The 19,327-nt window shown below is 39.4% G+C and overlaps 1 protein-coding gene across 2 annotated transcripts in view; it reads left to right on the top strand.

Annotated features, from left to right (window-relative positions):
• The window catches only part of OFCC1 (orofacial cleft 1 candidate 1), a 185,376-nt gene that overhangs the window by 151,163 nt on the left and 14,886 nt on the right, over positions 1-19,327 (top strand). The window lies entirely within an intron of this gene.

The raw sequence follows: 19,327 nt of genomic DNA on the forward strand, positions 1-19,327 counted from the left end.
GCCATGGCTCCCTATATGGCATGCTTCTTGGCCATGGAGCCCTGGACCATGGAGACTCTTGCAAAGAAGCTTGAGGCACGCAGTTGGATGTTGTAGAGAGTGACTAAAAGAAAAGGCAGCCCAGCAATAGCAAAGTATCCACAATATTTTCTTGTTCAGTTTTTGCAAGTAAAAGTATAAACATGTGCTTGTGAGAGAATGATATGACAGTGAATTATGATTGTTTTGGACTCTTTACGACTCTTTGCCCTCGATTTCCTCTTGCCACATTTACACTCCGAAAAACATGTGTGTGGACCAGGATTCTTATCACTCGTACATCCAGCTTGAGAAGCTCTAACAGCCTTCAAACATTACAGGAGCAGTTTCTACATTGATTGCAATGTCTCATTGCTGTTAATTTATTTGTATGTGATGTTAAATACTTGAAACCAACCCTTTGGGTAGCTTCCAAATGAGTATTTTGTGACTAAAACTTAAGGCAAATGGAATGGGCTTTTGGGGGAAGAGAGAGGGAGGAGAAAAAAAAAAGGCAAATAACAAACAAAAAGCCTCAAAGCCAAATCACAATACTGGCATCTTTGTGTAAATACAACATTCTCCTGCAGTGTTTGCACACCAAATGCTGGGGTACTGGAGAGGGTAAGCAATCAAGAGTGAGGCAAAACTTCCATCATTATTATTTACTATAAATACCTGTTAAATTTTTACTTATTGTCCAAGCTGAATGCAAAACACCATCAAAATAAGTAAGTCAAATTTACCAGGAAAAAAAATCCCTTTGCTTTTGCACTGGTTGATGGTGCAAGTAATTGTGACTGTTTTAATTGTCTGGGGTCTGACTCTCATTTATGCTGTTCTGGCACCTTGACAAAGCTGTAGCATGGATATAATGATGTGCCAGAGTTTTGTGAAAAGGCCTGAGTAGTACACAAAGAGGAAGCGATTTATAATTTTTGAACCCTGAGATTAGCTCAGTACCCTGAGATTAGCTCAGATGGTTAGAACAAGGTGCTAATAACGCCAAGGTTGTGAATTTGATCCCTCTATGGGCCATTCACTTAAGAGCTGGACTTGATGATCCTTTTGGGTCCCTTCCAACTCAGCATATTCTGTGATTATGTGAACCTGGCAGTGCACTTTAAGCTAACCATGGAGGAACTCTTCTTGTTCTGCCATCTCTGGCCAGTAATGGTTATTATTGTCATTTGTTAAATGTGTAATAGGATTTAGAGATGGATTAAGCTAAATGTTTTGGCTTTAAAAGTTTGTTTTGTTTTGCTTTTTTTAGTTTCATGGAACAAGCTTCTTTTCTGCCTGCACAAGAAAGGTTGTACAGTTTAAACAAAAGCTAATGGAAATTCTTGAATTTCCAGCAAAGATGCTGCAGTTCAAATGAATTCATTCTGTTTTCTTGGTGATGTGGCACCATCATGACTAGAGTTTGTTGTTTCTTTTTCTGGCTGATGTGTAGCCAGGCAAAGATTCTGACTTAAAAGCTTAGGATTTAGACTCTCAGCCCAGGCTTTTTTGAGAATCATTATCACTACAATTGAGCAAGAAGACGCTTTATGGAACAAACAAACCAACAAAAATAAACAGAGAGCTCACAGTATTTTTTCATTTTTTCAACCCCGTGACATTTTGTTTTTCATATCTATATTAAGCGTGTGAGGTTGATAGATACCATAGGTCATAGACTTTTGTTTATTTCCTGAAGGACTCTAATACTGCATTTCCTTTTTTTTTTTCTTGAGGTAGTAAAAGCTGTATCAGACAGAGCACAAACAACCACTTTCATAACTTCCCTAAAATCAGAGAAATAATGATACAGTCAACAAGGATATGTCTTCAATGGGTTACTAAAGCATGTTTACTATCACATTAATCCTGTTCTAATGCAATTCTTTCAACTAAAAGTTTTCTTCTCTAGTCTGGGCTTAATTTTGCTTCCTCTAAAACTTCACCATGTGTAGTGGGTTTCTGTGGCTGGGTTTTGGTAGCAGGGTGGGCTACAGTGGCTTCTGTTAAAAACTGCTAGAAGCTTCCCCTGTCCTGTGGAGCCAATGCCAGCTGGCTCCAGGATGGACTTCCTGCTGCTGGCCAAGGCCAAGACAATCTGGAGTAATAGTAATGCCTCTTTGATAAGATATTTAAGAAAAGAAGATTGTTGCACAGAAGAAATTCCAGCCAGGGAAGAGTGGAGTGAGAACATGGGAATAACAATGTAGACACCAAGGTCAGTGCAGAAGGAGGGGCAGAGGTGCTCCACGTACCGGAGCTGAGGCCCCTGCAGCCTGTGGTGCAGACCATGGTGGAGCAGCTGTGCCCCTGCAGCCCATGGGGGACCATCGGGGTGCAGACACCCACCTGCAGCCCACACAGCAGGTGGATGCATGAAGGAGGCTGTGACCCCGTGGGAGGCCCAGGATGGAGGGGGGTCCTGCTGGAAACCTGCAGCCCGTGGAGAGGGAAGCCCACGCTGGAGCAGGTTTTTCCCGAGTAGGACTTGTGGCCCCTGTGGGGGACCCACATCAGTACAACTCATCCATGAAGCACCGCACCCCATGGAGGAGTGACCCATGGGACAGCAGTTTGGGAAGAACTGCTGCCCAAGGGATGGACTTACGTTGGAGAGGTCCATCAAGGACTGTCTCCCGTGGGAGGGACCCCACGGGAGACAGGGGAAGGACTCCTCTCCCTGAGCAGCAGCAGAAACAACAACTGACCCCAACCCCCATTCCCCATTTCCCTGCACCGCTGGGGGGGGGAGGAGGGAGAACACGGAAGGAAGGAGGGGTGGGGGGAAGGTGTTTTTAAGACTGTTTTATTTCTCTCTCTTTGGCTTTTATCCTGTTAGTAATAAATATAAGTACTATCCCCACTTTGAGTCTTGTTTTGCCCGTGAAGGTAATCAGTTACCGACCTCTCCCAGCTCTTACCTCTACTCATGAATCCTTAGCTGTTTTTCTTCTCTCTCCTCTCTCCAGTTGCAGAGGGAGAGTGAGAGAACGACTTTAGTGGGTACCAGGTATCTGGCCAGGGTCAACTCACTACATCGTGTCTGGAGAGGAGGGAGAAGAGACATTTCTTCTTTTTAAAGCTCAGGTACATGCACATAATTTGCTTGTGCCAGGAAGCTGATCCCTCTGCTCCAAGAGTTCTTGCTGTCTTGCCATCACCCACAGCACCTTTTCTGATCCCTTCAGTGTAAAATTATCAGAAGAGGCCCTAGTAGATATGTTTGTTGTGTGACTGGCACAGTGATGTAACCTGTCCTTGCCACATGGCTTGTCAGACCAGACATGATTCCCGTATCTGCACTGCTTTTACCTCTGGAAGGCATTTTCATTTTCCACACAATCCAGGGAGTTGTTGCATTTAGACTGAAACAATCACAGAAAATGCAAACCAGAACCATATCGCTTCACTGTGTTATTCAAATGAGAGGTCAAATTACTCCCACTGATGTAAGCAGGATTGCCAAGGTCTAAATGAAGACACAACTTGGCCAAAGGTCTGTTTCCAATGTGAGGTTTGAAGGCTGGTAGGTCTTGCATCTAATATCAAACAGCTGCAAGTTAGTACCAGCTCCACTGAAAAATAAGCATGTATTTCTAAAAAAACCCTCCCCAAACAAAAATGTAAAACCCAACAGCCCTGAATCTTTAAACTTCTCCAGCATAAAACTGAAACTGTGATTGCTCATTGTTGCCTACTATTTTAGTTTGAGTTCCCTGTATCAGACTACTCAGGTACGTTAAAGCAAGCTAAAATATTTCAGTATAATGCTCATGCTGCTTCTCCTCTCCACTTCCACCCCCCCACTCCATCCCTCAAGGGCCTTTACAAAAGTGCAAGAGCAGTTCTTGTATCATTTGCACCCCTGTAGATCTGTGGCAGCTTCTCTTCATTTGCATTTGCTAGCAGAAAGCAAGCTCAAGATGTGAATTTGGTGTACTGTTAGCACAAGCAAAGAGAGAGCTCATTTTTTAATCCTTAGTTTCATTTTGCAGTGCAGCTTTTGGTGTCCTAAGATTACGTGAGAAGACACTGTTATGACTACAATCACTCAGGAACTCAACTACAGACCTATATAATAAATGCATACATTGCTCAGAAATTGTTAATGGCCAGTAAAGTCTTCTTTTTCTGAATTACTGCCAAGTTTCAAAACTGCATGTGTCATCTTATCATGTACTATACATTAAGTGTTGGTCATGTAAGTCAGGTCTGCCCTATGGGTATTTTAAATTGCAAACATAACTTTTTGAAACACTATTGTAATGTTTTAAATTTGGCTTGGTTTCTAAATCAACATTGTTCGTACCACTTCAATTGCTTTTTCCTTATTTTTTACCACTTCTAAATCCTTTATCTGAACAAGATACAAGGATCAAGTAATTGTTAGGTAGTTGAGCATCTAATGCTGTCTAAATTCTCCATAAAATCCGTAGTAAGTTTATGGTATGTACCTTTTTTTTTCATATATTACCAGTGTAGACGTGGAACTTAATACAGCTTAGAAATTAGCCATAAAAGAAGCACGGCCTTTTTTTTTTCCAGCAGGTATTGACAATAATAAACTTAAAACATTTAAGATAATAATGACCTCAAAACATTTGAGTTTAGGCATCTCTTTCTTCTGGTGTACTGTTGTGGTTTTGTAATTCAGCTGATACCTTCCTGCTGTAGTTTGGTTGTAGTCCCTTGTACAACATCTTTGAGGTTTCTAACCCAGTGCAAGTCTGCTTGAGACTGACTGACTGTGTTGCACTGCAGTGCAACAGTGCCAATTTCAGTTCCTTTTTAGTTCCCACATAGTGACCAACTCTATAAGCAGTTAGTCTTGGAATTCACAAATAACCAATAGGAATGTGAGGATGTGAGGTACTATGGTGCACCAGAACCTAATTGGGTTGCTTCTCCCTTGGATGTTATCTGTCCAGGAACTTTTGAGAACATTTTAGGAAGAAATTGTTTACTGTGAGGGTGGTGAGGCACTGGAACAGGTCAGCCAGAGAAGTTGTGGATGCCCCATCTCTGTAAGTGCTCAAGGCCAATTTGGATGGAGCTCTGAGCAACCTGGTCAAGTGACAGGTGTCCTGTCCACAGCAGGGGGGTTGGAACTAGGTAATCTTTAATGCCCCTTCCAACCCAAACCATTCTGTGAATCTATGATTTTTCTTCTGTCTCCTGAGTACTAGAAGCAGAAAATACTGATGTGCAGATGAAAGCTTTGAATGCAAAGAGATGCAATTATCTCTGAGAGTTTTGGATAGAGAGATAGATAGATAGATAGATAGATAGATAAATGGATCAATAAGGAGACATATATCAGATGCAGAATATATTTGTGACGCACAAACAAGCTGTGAGGAAAGCAAAAGTCTAGAAAATAGAACTGCAACATCTCAAGGCAGAGAAGATTAAAGTTGTTCTTCCAATCATTCTATTTCAATGAATTACTGTATATAAAAATCCATTTGCACTAGAAGTTGGAAAGGCCATTTTTTTCACAAATACTAGTGTTTTCCTAGAAAATAGAAATGGGATTGTGAAATTGATTATTAAACATCACACTCAGGTAGCTCAGATTCCAAGGGACCAAAAATATGATCTAATTCTGGGAGTCAAATTAGCATTCTTTGCCAGACAGAACACTTCAGCACTTGACTGCTTTAAACTACATCCAGAAGAACAAACCTTGTTGTCATCAGTCCATGTCCACAGCATGTCAAATTCCAGATTTCTTTGCAGCACAGGCAAAATGGGATGTTGATACCACAGGGACAGGGTGGTTTCTGCTGCTGCATCACAATTATGTTGGATACTCCCAAGCTACCTTGTCTCTTGCTGTCTCTGGAGGAGCAGTCCCAGTGCAGGGACCTTCCCTGGATGCAGTAGCAGCCACCAGCCTGGCTTATTGGGGCACTGCTGCAGGTAAAGTAGGTGAAGAGGCAAAACTCACATCCCAGGCATCTGCCTGCTTTGGTTATGCCTGGAGCTGGTCCTGCTTCAAGAAAGCCAAGAGTCTGGGCAGACAGAATAGTGCTTTTGATTGCTGATTGCATTCTAACATATCCTGATCTTTAATTGTAATGTTAACTGGAAATGCAAGATACAGTTGGCTGTAAAGTGCTTAAATAAGAGGACAGCCGAGCAAGACTGCTGATTCTCTTACAATGATGAGAAATAATTCCTTAATATGAAAGAAAAGTAATTTATAAGTAATCCTCCCCAGAATAACACCTAGAAAAGATCCCAAAATATTTTCCTCAGTATTTTTTCTCAAAATATATTTTAACTTGAGAAAAAAATGGAGCAATCCTATTTGCTGAATGCTAAGACTTCAAGAAGCCTACAGTCTTTAAACAGGATTTCCCTAAAACCAAGCAATCAAAATGTGCTTCAAATAGGAGGTGTGATGACTGTTTTCTGATTTTCACCCATCCCCATAAGACACATAATGAGAATAGGAACCAGCAAAGAGCTGAGAAATAGTACAGAGAGTAATGACTGGAAACTAACACTTCTAGAGGTACCAAAAAACTGGACCAGTCAGTTATATCAATCTTAGGCAATTCAATATACAGAAACCAGTTCTTTTCTTGGTGTTTTCGATTCTTGAGAAGAATCAGCTAGGTGTTTATTAACTCTGTTGAATTCAGAAGGCATTACACTACTCTGGGGTACACGGTTCTTTTTGAATAATACACTAATTTGATTGACGTTTTCCTATGCTTAGTATTCTGTTGATTTATATGTTTTTCTATGACAATGGGGAAATGTTCTGGTTACAGTTAAATAACATAAAATGTATGGACATGATACATTCCTGTGCTGCTCTCACTTACTCCAATTTTACTTGATCAAAGTAGATACACCAGAATAAAAGAGGCAAAGATGCAGTGAAACAAGCACACATGAAAAGCAGAAAAAATAAGTTTTTATTGAGATATGAAATTACTTCAGTGCATTATCTAAACTATGATACAGTTTATGTTTTCTACTGAAATTAAAGATTTATATAATGTGATAAAAATCCACTTGTAAGAGGTATAAAATTTAGTTAGAAAAAAGGGCAAAAAGACAATAGATCTATATTTTTAAAGCTTTGCTGTTATGTTTTCTAATAATTTTCTCAAAATTTGCTCTTTTGAAAGTAAATGTGTCAGTTACAGGTGGTAATTTTTGTATTCTCCCATGTAGCATAAGCTGAATCACTTGCATTCACTCAGAGCAAAGTAATTTTCAATGCTCATCTTTTTTTATATCTTCACTATGTAACAAAAATCTAGTATGAAACAGGAACATCTCTCATTAGTTCTGTGAATGAATAAGAAACCTGTCATATATTAAGCTATCCAAATTGAAGCAAAATCATTAGGGAGTAAACAGTCATCTTTGTTTTCAGTATCCCCTTTGTTAAAATTTAGACTTCTAGTTTTGTTTGTTTTGCCAACCCAGTATCCTGCAGTTTTATCTTTTTACTATTGTAGTTTTCTACCAAGACAGAGTTGCCTTTTAATATATCAATTGAGATCAAGTAAAATTCATTTCTTTGGGTTTCTTTTCCACACTTTACCATTCATAGCTTGTCATTTACTCTTATGGTAATACATGAGTGAAATATAAGGTGCTTTCACACAAGGAAGAGATGCTACCTCCTGCTGTTGTGGACTGAGGGCTTGAGTTGTGCTCTCCCAGTCTCTGCCTTCCTGAGGGCTCTGTTCTGTTGTCCCATGTGGGAGTGCTGCCAAGCTCACAGGGGATTTCATGTGGCCTACAGCCTCACTCAGGTAAGCTCCTGAATGACTCCGAGGAGAGAGGACAGTGACTGATAAATTTCCTGGGCAGCACCAACATTCTCTCAGCTTCCCTCTTTTCATTGGCGACTCTGGGCTGCTCAAAGTTGTTCCCACAGGCTGGTGCTACAGGGAGTGTCTATGCCATACATCGCATTGCAGATCTTGTGTTGCTTGTTTTCAGGCTGGCAAAGCAGATATGGCAGCAAACCCTCTCCTGCCTGGAGTTGGACCTTCTCTTCCATGTTGGGTCAGACGTCCAACCACACACCCTGTGAGGGAAGACAGTATGTAGTCCTTCTCTGCAAGTGGGAGAAGTGGTACCACATCCTCCTACCAGAAAAATGGTCACCAAGTTAGAAGCAGAGGGAGGAAAACATGGCAGTGACTGTTCCTGAAACTTATTAAGATGCTGTGCTCAGGCAACATACATTTGACTATAACTGGATCTTACTATGAGTAATATTTCCTAATTAACCACAGGGATTCATGAGCTTTGCAGACTGAAAGACTAAGCATAGGAAATGTCCCAGGTCTGTTTTTAATCAAATTTATGTCATTATGAATTGCTTGCTTTTGGAAAAAGTTTCAGGAGTAGCTAGTCTTAGGAATTACCCAGGGGGTATGAAGATACTTCCAGTTACATACTTGTAATGTCTCTGGAGCCATACCTGAGTTAGTTAGAAAAGAATTATTTCTACAGAATTAGAGCATGCTTCTTAGTGGACATGGGAATGGTGGATGATCTCATTACCTCTGTCCTCCTTAGATCTATTCTAAGGCTTTTCAAACTCATCAGGGACTGTCTTTCCAGTCCGTGTAGACCCTGGTGGGTCATGAATCTGGAAACTAAACTCTAACACACAGATGAGGATGGACTTGCAATAATGGAAACCTTAAGTTCTTGAAATTTTTTTTTATAATATTCTCTAATGGAAAATAATTTTTTTTTCTGGTGTGGATCAGGCCAGATTTTGAGTATGCACACACACAGTGTGCACACGCAGAGTGAAGGACTGGGGGGCTGCCAGCGTATGCTCTGTGTTACAAGTGTGGCAACAATAGGTTGTAGAAAAGTACGGGGGAACCTGTGTGCTGGTACAGATGACAGTATCAAGGAGGGAAGAAGAAATTGGAGCGTGGCTACCAGATTTACTCTGGGTCAGATCAGGGCTATGTGTCAATCAATGTCACAGCCCTATATAGGACAAAAAAGGGCAACATTTAGCAGAGCTAAAGCACATGGAGATGTGATTGAAGAACACATTTTAACATCTTTTTTTCGTGGCAAATCTGTGTAAAGAAACATGTTACGTCTAGGAGATAGATAATGTTTCTCTGGCTTGTGGCTATTCTCCAACCAGGGATATACCCCTTGTTTGTGAAAATTAGGTAGTGGCTATTTTAAATGCAATTATAGGAATCAAAAAGTCTTAAAATTTGTGCTGGATTTTTCAGTGTTAAAAATAAAACATGCTGCTGTCTGTACTAGGATATTTAATTATTAGCGTAGTGGTTAAGTAATGTTTGGGAGGTTTTTTATATGAACAATAAGTTATATGCATGTTTTTGTAGATGTGAATACTAGCACCACACAGAAAAAAGTCACTTCTCAAGAGACCACTGAAATTGGTAACCTTGGTCAAAAGTCAAGGTTTCCAAGACAAATCTGTCACTACATTCGTGGGATAATGAAGTGTCTGGCAGGACTGGGTTTTGTTTGTACCCAAATTGTGGCGGAGAGCTGTCTTTCTGTTCTGTGCGTGAGTTCTTACAGCTGCTCATTCTGTACAGGTCTCAGCCCACAGACATGACAGGGAAACACTATCTGCAGTATACAGTGCAGGTGGTTTGCTTCTTTGGGCCATACAGCAGCTACCATTACTATAGGGAGCCTCCTGCTCCAAGAGGAAAGTAAAGAAGACATCAGAGATGTCTGGTAGAGACTAGTAGAGATACCCTCCTGCAAGGGCCTATGCCACAGCTTTGTGGGTTGTCATCTTCTTCCTCTTGAAATAAAGAAAAAGGAAATAGCAACAAGATTTTCTTCTTGCTAACCTCTATTTGGGGGTGAACTAGTGATCCAAGCACACTTTTGCAATTCTATTGTGGAGTCACTGACCAAACCACAAGTCAAAGCCTCTATGTTTATATGGCTGTGCCAATGCACCAGTATTGTGAAGAGTTCTGCGTAGTGGGTACCTACTGAGCCAAAGATTTGAGATGAATAGCACCCATATTGATTTGCCTATAATGGAGTGGAAAAGAAAAATGTCCAGGTTTTGTTGCAGGTATTTTCGTGGGGTATTAAATTGGTGGATTAGTTGCAAACAGCAGTACTGATAAAGTCTCCTGTCCATCTTGATGGTTGGGCCTTTCTATTAAAATGACACATAAATAACCTATTATGTCCCCCACCCATGGAAATTCAAATGCACCTGTCAACTTGATAAAGCACTTGCCTGGAGGGAAGCATTGTTTACATTTTCACTCCATTCTTCAGAAAAAGTGAGATTCTAATTATTTTTCCCACTGTAAATTAATGCTGACTATGGTGGTTAGCATATCTCTGTATTGTTATATCTATGCAAAAGTTAAATAATAGAACTGATCCATCATGTATTATGCAATGTGCATTTTTATGACAGGCTTCCCTCTGATCTTATTATGCCTTTCTTCACAAATACTTACTTTTTTTTTCCTAGCAGCTGGGGGAATCTTTGTTGACTGCTGGTTCAGAAGTTGAAATCTGTCCTGTGTGAAAACAAAAATGCAATTACGTGTTTATCGGATGCTGAACTCTGCTATCTTCTGAGACTGAAAAAATTAGGATATAAAAGTATACTCCATTAATAATAAGTTTCATTATAATAGACAATTGGTCACAGTACACTAAACTATTTTTTAACAAACCAAGCACATCAAATTCAGTAATACAATACAATTGTTTCTGGATATCTCAGACAGTAACTTTTCATTCAGGAAAAGCAAACTAATTAAGGTGAAATCAAATGCAAACAGAATCTTTCTTGCATGCATAAAATCATGCCACACCTTTGCCCAAAACTTGAAGCCGTACCATAAACAATTTACTAGGTTTCCTAGCAGTCTTTTTTACTATGTTTGTAAATATTTTTTTGGTGCATTTAATGGTTTCTGCTTGAACTGAAGACAGAACTGCTGAAATACCACAATGGAGGCTGTTTTTGCAATAGGATGCTGCAAGTGGAAAATATTATTGTAAGAAGAATTCCTTCTATCTGGTTTTTTAACTGAAGCGGGAAGGAAGGCATTGCTTCGTACACAGAGAACCCCAGGAGACAGCCTGATCTTGCAAGTTACTTTCACAAGTTTTGCACACCCAACTGGTTTGCACACCCTGTTGAAGGCTTTAACCTTTGACTCTTTATCCGCTTGCTACAGTGGATTTCAATTTCTAGATTTCTAGAGAAACATCAGTGTTAGGCATGATTAAAAGATTTGCAAGAGCCAAAAATAAAACTCTGGTGCAGGAGGAAAAAGGAGCAAACTGACAACAAGGGAATGCCTTAGCAATTGAGGCACATTTGGAATAGGTTCTGATGAGCTTGCAATTGGGAGGTAGAAAAAATACCCTTGGGGTGAAGATGGCAGAGGGGATGAGAATGGAGAATGCCAGTCTTGATCACAACAGAAGACCCAAACCTCTGCCATCTTCATTTTCTTCCCTTCTTTTCTATAATGAAACCAGCATTTGTTTTAATGTCATGGAACTTAAAAGCTTACACAAATATGTCAGGCCCTTCCACTACCATCTACCCTGCCAGGAAGATGACTGTGAAACTTTCTTTCTTCAGTTCTTCCTCCATGGCCTACCTCTGCAGTGATGTCTGCAAGAAAGCATCTGATTTCTGGTGATTATTTGGAAAATTAGATAATTTAGGAATAGTTAAAGCAAACAGCCACATGTGTGTGCTAATACAGCTCTTACTCTGATCTCAACATAGATTGCTAACTCTTTGTTCTCCAGGCAGCCCATTTCTACCTGTCTCTACAGATGCTGGAACAGTGGGGCTGCAGTGTGAGTGAGAGATTCTACATGCTTCTGTGGTAAATGTTTGCTAATAATTAATATCTGTCCTAGAGTAATCAGTATACTCATTAGGACTATTGAAAGATCAGAGAAAAATTACAGTATTTCTAAAAGGGGGCAACAATGCTTCACAGATGTTCACTTATGTTTTACCAAAAGTGTTGAAGTTTGCTTTTCACTTTCACCTTCTTTTTCCTAGCCCCCTTCCATCTACTTGAAAAGAAAGCTGGGTCTAAGCAGATAAAATAGGAAAACTTTGATTCTTATTAAAACCTATAGCAATTTTGCAGTTGTTTGAAGGAAAAAAAAAAAAGAAATTAAAATTCAGACTTGGTCAGATACTTGACAAAAGATACCCTCCACTGTTCACACTATGCTCCACCCCCCGGACACTATTCTGCTGCCTTCACAGGAGGAAATTTTCTGAAGCTGAAGACAATGCAAGTAGAAGCCGCTAGTCCAATGTATTTAAGTTCTGAGCTGATTTGCTGTCCATATAGTAATCCAGGTTTAAAAATGTTATTTAGCTGCCAGGAACAGATCTGTCTATCTGATGCAAGTCACAGGTGAATAAATGCATATCTCATACCCAGACATATATCTTGAATGCACAGCATCTTGGACATGTTGAATGAAAATCTGTGAACACAGACTTATCTCTTCTAACTGTCTTTTCTCTACATTTAATCAGTCCAAACAGTAAAAATAAAATAAAATGCTCATTGCAAATAAATTAATTGACAAACTTAGCTCCTTTGTTTTCCATCTACATATTATTTTTGAAATGCATTGTTGTTTACAGATCTGTTAGGGTTATTTTCATAAACTTTTGCAGAATGTGGTCTGTGGGCAAATTTTATCCCGTAAGTTGAACTGCTCCATGGATCTATTTACTATTTGTTGTTTCTGGTGTATGTTTGGTCACCAAAGTCATATAGTATTATTTCTGCTTTCTGACTGCATTACATTTGTAAACAGATGAATAATGAATAACAAATGTTGATGAGCAGATAATGAATAGCAGACGCTCTTATTTACACAGATATGCCCTTGTATGCATTAAAATCCTGACTTCCACAGGAAAAAAACCTTTTCCTAAACACTTTTGTATATAAAATCCTGTCTATCTGAAGTTACTGAAGATGCTTTCTTAAGTAACTGATTCCAGCATCCTTTAAAACATTTGGGAAATGACGCATGGAGAGAGATTTCTTCTGCCCATCTGAACCAAACACATTCTGGACTTGGAATACAGCAGGATTCTTTGGAATAGGAAGGGAATGTATTTTATCTCCTTTCCTTAGGGCAAATCAATGGACAAAGGCACTGCTATGCACAAGGAAATGCGAGAAAGCTGCGGTCTTTAATTTTCACTCACTAAGATTTTTGCTGCATTGAATCAGTTTTCCTTGACTTAATTCTTGATATGACATTTTTTTCCCAAATTTATTATTGTTTGGAAGAGTCTATTTCTACATTTGTATATTTTTGAAGAACAACTTAAATGTGGAGATTTATAACCACAGAAGGTTTAGATCTGAAAAGATGGGATGGTAAGCAGCAGACTACACTAGAAATGGGTACACTGTGGCTGAGAAATATGTGGCTACACTTTGTAACATCTAAAAGCAGGAGATGAAAATCCTCTTCTAGAAAAGATCTGCATTGCTGTTCCTTGGACATATTCATAAATATGATACTATCACAAATCAGAAACGAGAAGATCCTCTGCTGTTTCCTAGTGTTCTGATGCTAAGCAGCTTTCCATAAATCTATTCTGGGATTTCTGTTTAGTCATTTACAAAGAGGTTATTCTCTGTATATAGTTATTTTCATCATTTAGTCTGTTCATGTCAGTTTATTTAACTAAATCAGGTAAGACTGTAACAACAATGCTTCAGGCATTCATAATTTGACTGAAATAAACAATTCCCAGCCACTACTGGTCCATTATACTGGTCCATTATGTTCATAAATAGGACAATTTAGAAACAAGTTATCTATCTGCAGAGTTACTAAGGGCAGTCATAGGTGGGGATATCACACTGGTTCAAAGGCATTTGCTGCCGATCTGGCTCTGGAGGTCAGAGTATGGCTGCTACATCATGCATGCCTGGAATGGGTCCTCTGCCAACAGCCCACCAAAGGCCTTTGCTAAACTGAGACATTTACATGCTTCATTATTGCCCCAGGCACGAGAGCGCATGCTATGACTCCACCAAAGTACACTGTATACGTATAAGTATGTGTAAATACTTCATATATGTAAGGATTAAGTATGGGGAGCATTGGTGTAACTAGTCATGACTTTCTCACGATGGTATGATTTTTGGCAGTCCTAATAGCTTTGCTTGTTCATGCCTTTGCTTGCCGTTTCTTTGATTTCATGATTTATTCAAGCCGAGTTTGTTTTCACATCTTATAAAGTACCCCATCTTTCCTACAGTGGCTTGGAAACCTTCCCCACTGTCACAGCTAATTCTGCATGAGGTTCAGTGATAGCCTCATCCAGACCTAGATGCCACCAAGGTGCCTTTGACACAGGCAGGAAGCGTGTTTTTAGACATTTCCATGTAAATTCTTCTTTTCCCAGAGTTGCTGGCAAGGTTTTTAGCAACAGCATGTCAGAGATGGGGTTTGAAATGCTTAAGGGATGCTGTGCTTCCCCTGGAGGTTAGCACTAGCCAGCTTTTGTTTTTTTTAATTGTAGAGCTACACTGGTTTAACAAAGATTGCCTCCAGGATATTAATTCCCATATTTACAACTCTTACCACAGAAAATGTACTTACCATGTTTATGAAAGTTACCTGAAGTAAATACAGCACCCTCGACATTTGATGTCTTTTTTTTTTCCCAATGATTTCAACACTTCTGCCCTTTTGCCTGAAGGCAACAGTTTGTAACTTCTGCTAATTATTTGTCATGACCAGCTCTCAGTTTCACCCATTCTCAACTGGTCAGTTTGGTCCATATTGCTCATTTTATGCATTTTCTTTGAATGATGTTTTCAAACAATTTTTTAATACATTTTGAAATGCATGAATCTAGAATTGATTCATATGAAATTGCTAATAATAATGTTGCAAGCAGTAAAAAATCAGTACTAATCATAATCAAGTGTTTGGACAGCCACGTATATTTCTCAACTTTTTAAAAAGAAGTTTTTATGTTGCTGCCTCTTTATAAGACACTAAAAGTCAGACTTCTCATTCCCACTTTAGCTCAGAAAATCTGAGGAAATATTTTTTCCTTTCTTCTTGCACAAAAACTGTCAAATGATAAAAAACGTCATAGTACCTTTTATGCACTAGCATGGCATTTTCTGTACCCTGATGTTGGAAATATTAATATTAATTGGCTGTGCCTCAAGTGTGTAATATATTTATAAATATGCATTTATTAATATATTTGGGTTTAAAATGTTATTGTGTTCTACTTCAATACTATATTTCTATACACTTGGTATGGCATGATATAGTTATACAACAAAGTAAATTTGTATTTTTACTTAAATATATATTTTTGTCTTTTGTTCTAGGTTATGTACTGTAATTTTCAAAGGGTTGACATAATTTACCTTCTTTGCATGAGAAGCGTGTTCCATTCTTTTAAAAACCTGTGTATTCTTATGTCACAGTGTACGTTAAAGGAGCAGTGATTGAAATAATTGTTGTCAAGGAAGAATGTATTAAAATTATTAATAAGACTTAAAACCACATGAGACTTACTGAATCATCTGATCTGACCTAAATTTATGACCCTTCCTCGCAGTTCTTCCCTTCACATACTTGCACAAAGATAGGACGATCAAAAGGAGGAAAAAACCCAACATAATAAAAGCCAGTGAAAACTGGACATTTGCATTAGGTCATGTAACATTTTGTGATTATAATAATATAAACAAATAAACTATAAGGGCATTCGCATCAGACCTCATTTCAAGCTGAACTATTATAAAGTGATTAACAGCCTCACACTCCCGCTTTAATTAAGTTATGTTGTGAAATATTCAGCATTTGAACCTGTTCTGGCCTGCCTCTTTTATCATTGAATTACCATCCTTAATGTGTTTTTCTGCTGAAAGATGAATTTCATTTAAGGATTACTGTACACTGCTGTGGCATTTTGTGGTTTCTTGTCAGCCCTTGTGAATCTAGATCATTGCTAACTTCAGTTTCTCTGACATGTCCTATATGCACAGTCTCTTGACTAGCCTGTCTCTGTGGATTTATTAACTCATATTGTATTCCTGTAGAAATGAATGGACATTTTTGATTAACTTAATGATAGAAATTTCAGATGACAGTAGAGTTTACTTTTAGAGCTTACTTCAGGTTATGTAGGCCACAGCAGCTCTCTAGTGACCTATCACTTCACAGAAATTTGTTTTGAAAGTTTCAAGGCAGTGGACATCTGTCTGCCAAATACTTTCAGATGGTTTTAGCAAGGAGGGAATTGAAGGGTCCTTCTGAGCTGGGGTCTCTAAATCCACAGACACATCCAGCATTGCTTTTTCCTTTTCTGAGGTTGGTTTTCAACTGTTATATCCAACCACATATTTCAGAGGCTGCCTTCAGGCAAACTCATACTTCTAGGTGATTTTGAGGAAGGGTCAATGGGTGATGTTCCAGCTAAGCATCCTGTTTCTTCCTTTCTAGTTGTGCCTACCCTGGACCAAAGCTATGCAACTTGGCACCGCATGATCAGTTTTGGTGGTGTTTTTTCCCTCTCGGTTGTCTGATGATCAATCTGTGCTTTTGGGGAGAGGAGGACATGCTGAACAATATCATCATGTTCTCTTGGCTAGTCACATAAAAGTCCTCAGAGGGAGTTCACCAGATCTTGAAAAGTGACAACAGCTCAGGTGGGTCTGTGTACTCCCACTACCCTGCAGAATTGTCTGCTCTCAGGGAGGTAGCAAGTCAGAGACCTCTCATGCCGTACCTGGTCCCATATGGATATAGTGCCCCAGGGATGGCACCTGGAGCCAGGAACTTCCAAAGGAGGTCTTTGCCCTGGCAAGGTGAAGGTTTGCTCAAGCACAAAGATTTTAGAGACATGGCTTTGGCTCCCTGCACAGTAATTTTATGCTGTAAATTACACTCAACTCTGACACCGATTGAAAATATAGGTAGTAATTTATTTGTGGGAAGGTGTCTAAGGTCCATGCTCTCCTCTGTGCTGGACAAACATAGCATGCATATCTTTGCCCCCAGAGCTCACAGCTCAAATGGGCAAAAAGATGCTAAGATGCAGTGTTCACAGGGAAGGATCCACAACTTGCAAAAAACATGATAAAAAAGCCCCTTACTAGTTGGTAGGGACAAACGCAAGAGAAGACCAAGCAGATTCAATGAAAGTAGGATAAGATAAAGGTCAGAGAAGAAGCAGGGGAAAGTCTGGGACAGAAGGTAAGAAAACACTTTGCAGAAAGGAAGCTAGCAGTACAGGTGAAAATGCACCTGGCATAAAAGGAGAATCACAACAGAGATCATTCTGTTTGCTGTGTTTGCTGAAGACTGAGTTTCTGAGCTGGGTCTCCCAGCCACTTCTCCTTCCTGAAGCCATAGATCAGGGAAGAGACACAAGGCTTGGTGGTCTTGACTTGGACAGGTCAGAGCTCTTGGTTGTGAGGCACGGGGATGAGAAAGGGGGGTAACCATGGTAGGGTCTTTGTTCCCTTTTCACAAGCTCTGGTGTGACAGTTCCTGCAGCTGCTTGTCCATGCTGTAGCCAACACTGTCCCAATGGAAGCTGCTTTCCTACTTTCATGAGAGCATTGGCCACCTTAGTGCTTATGGAGCACTGAGTATGGCAGGCACGTGAAACATGCTTATCTGCCAGACAGAAGAAAATGCAAGGCTTGTCCTGTCCATGTAGCTGCTGTGTGTTCCCAACGAGTTGTCCTGAATGGAAGCCTTTTATGCCCAGAGATAATGGTGAGGAAAATTCAGACTGTGCTTATTTTACCTTAAATTTCAGATGGCCTTTCCTTATTTTAAAACCTAAAAATTTGATTAGGACTGGTGCAAATGAAAGCTGGTGCTAAAATGAAGTATCCTATTGTTCTGTCATTCCTGGAAAAGAATTGGAGATAATTTCCTGTATGTGATCTTGGTTTCTTAATTCACCTAAAACAAATCCTCTCCTAAGGCAGTTGCTCAGAATAGCAGCATGCACGTCAGGATTGTGGCATTGACACACTGGGCTAGTTACGAGATTCCTTGTAATGCGTAAGAACAACTAAGGAAACATGAACTGGAACACAAGCAAACTGAGCTAAATCTAAATTTTCCCAAGTGAGGGGAAAAATTTGTGTCTGGTGATTTTTGAGATCTCTTGTAAACATCTGAGCTCTTCATTTCAGCCAAAAGTAAAAGCAAAACTATGCAAAAGAAGTTTAATTAGAGCTTTTCTTTAGCCAACTTCAGAGTGGAATTCCAGTGATTTCAGGCAGTGTAATACATTTTCTTGAAAGAAAAGGCATATACTAAGCCAGCAAAAGAGGTATTTCCTCTACATTAACTAGAAGTGCTTGGGAAGAGCATGCCAGTGGATTGTAAGCATGTACTAATATCACCAATCCCTTCCTTCTATTAACAGGATCAGCATCTCATGGGAGAAAGTGAGTGACAAAAAGGTCTTGCAAAAGTGGAGGGTTAAAAAGCTTGCACTTCAGGGGGAGTATAAAAATAATGCTTCTCATCCTCAGTTTCATTTAAGGATAAAGGGTGCTTAACCTGTGTGCTGTGTTCCGTCTGTAGTATTGAATTCTGTTCAGCCTGTGTAAAGAATAAACATGAAAAAGGCTAAATGGAAATTCTGACTGATGCAGGGAGGTACAAAACCTACCAAAGCAAATATGTTTAGAGCAAACTAGGAAACTAGGTAACTGTGTCAATAAACTAGCTTTACACAACGCACTAAAATACACCTTATTTACTCTGCCTCATCTACAATTCTGTAAGCAGCACAAGGTTATTTTAATACTATACAGAGATCAGAGACTAAAAAGTGCTTGTGGGTACAGGCACAAAGGCTTCTCAAAGAGAGAGAAATACAAATACTCGTTCATGAAATTCTTGGGAAGCTTTCTTTTTTTTAATCAGCATTGCCATTTTATTGTTTAACCTACCCTGCTTGATCTCCCTACTTTTGGTTAATACGGGAGTCAATTACAGCTTCATCTGTGCAGAATTAACTTTATAGAATATACACTAGGGATTTGTCTATCTCCTCTATTTAGATCTATGTCATAAAAAAATATGTAGTAGAGCACTGTGTGCAAGCACTGCATATGGTTCAGGCTTTGCAGATTTATTGTAAAATCATTTTAAATCGGTTAAGCTCTTGCCAGAAGTTAATTAAATATGTTCCTTTGGTGGGGGGTGGGGGATTCTGTGTGTGTGTGTGTGTGTGTGTGTGTGTGTGTGTGTGTGTGTGTGT

The sequence above is a fragment of the Neopelma chrysocephalum genome, unplaced genomic scaffold (genome assembly GCF_003984885.1).
Source record: "Neopelma chrysocephalum unplaced genomic scaffold, ASM398488v2 Primary Assembly neopelma1_26b, whole genome shotgun sequence".
NCBI classification, from domain to species: Eukaryota; Metazoa; Chordata; class Aves; order Passeriformes; family Pipridae; genus Neopelma; species Neopelma chrysocephalum.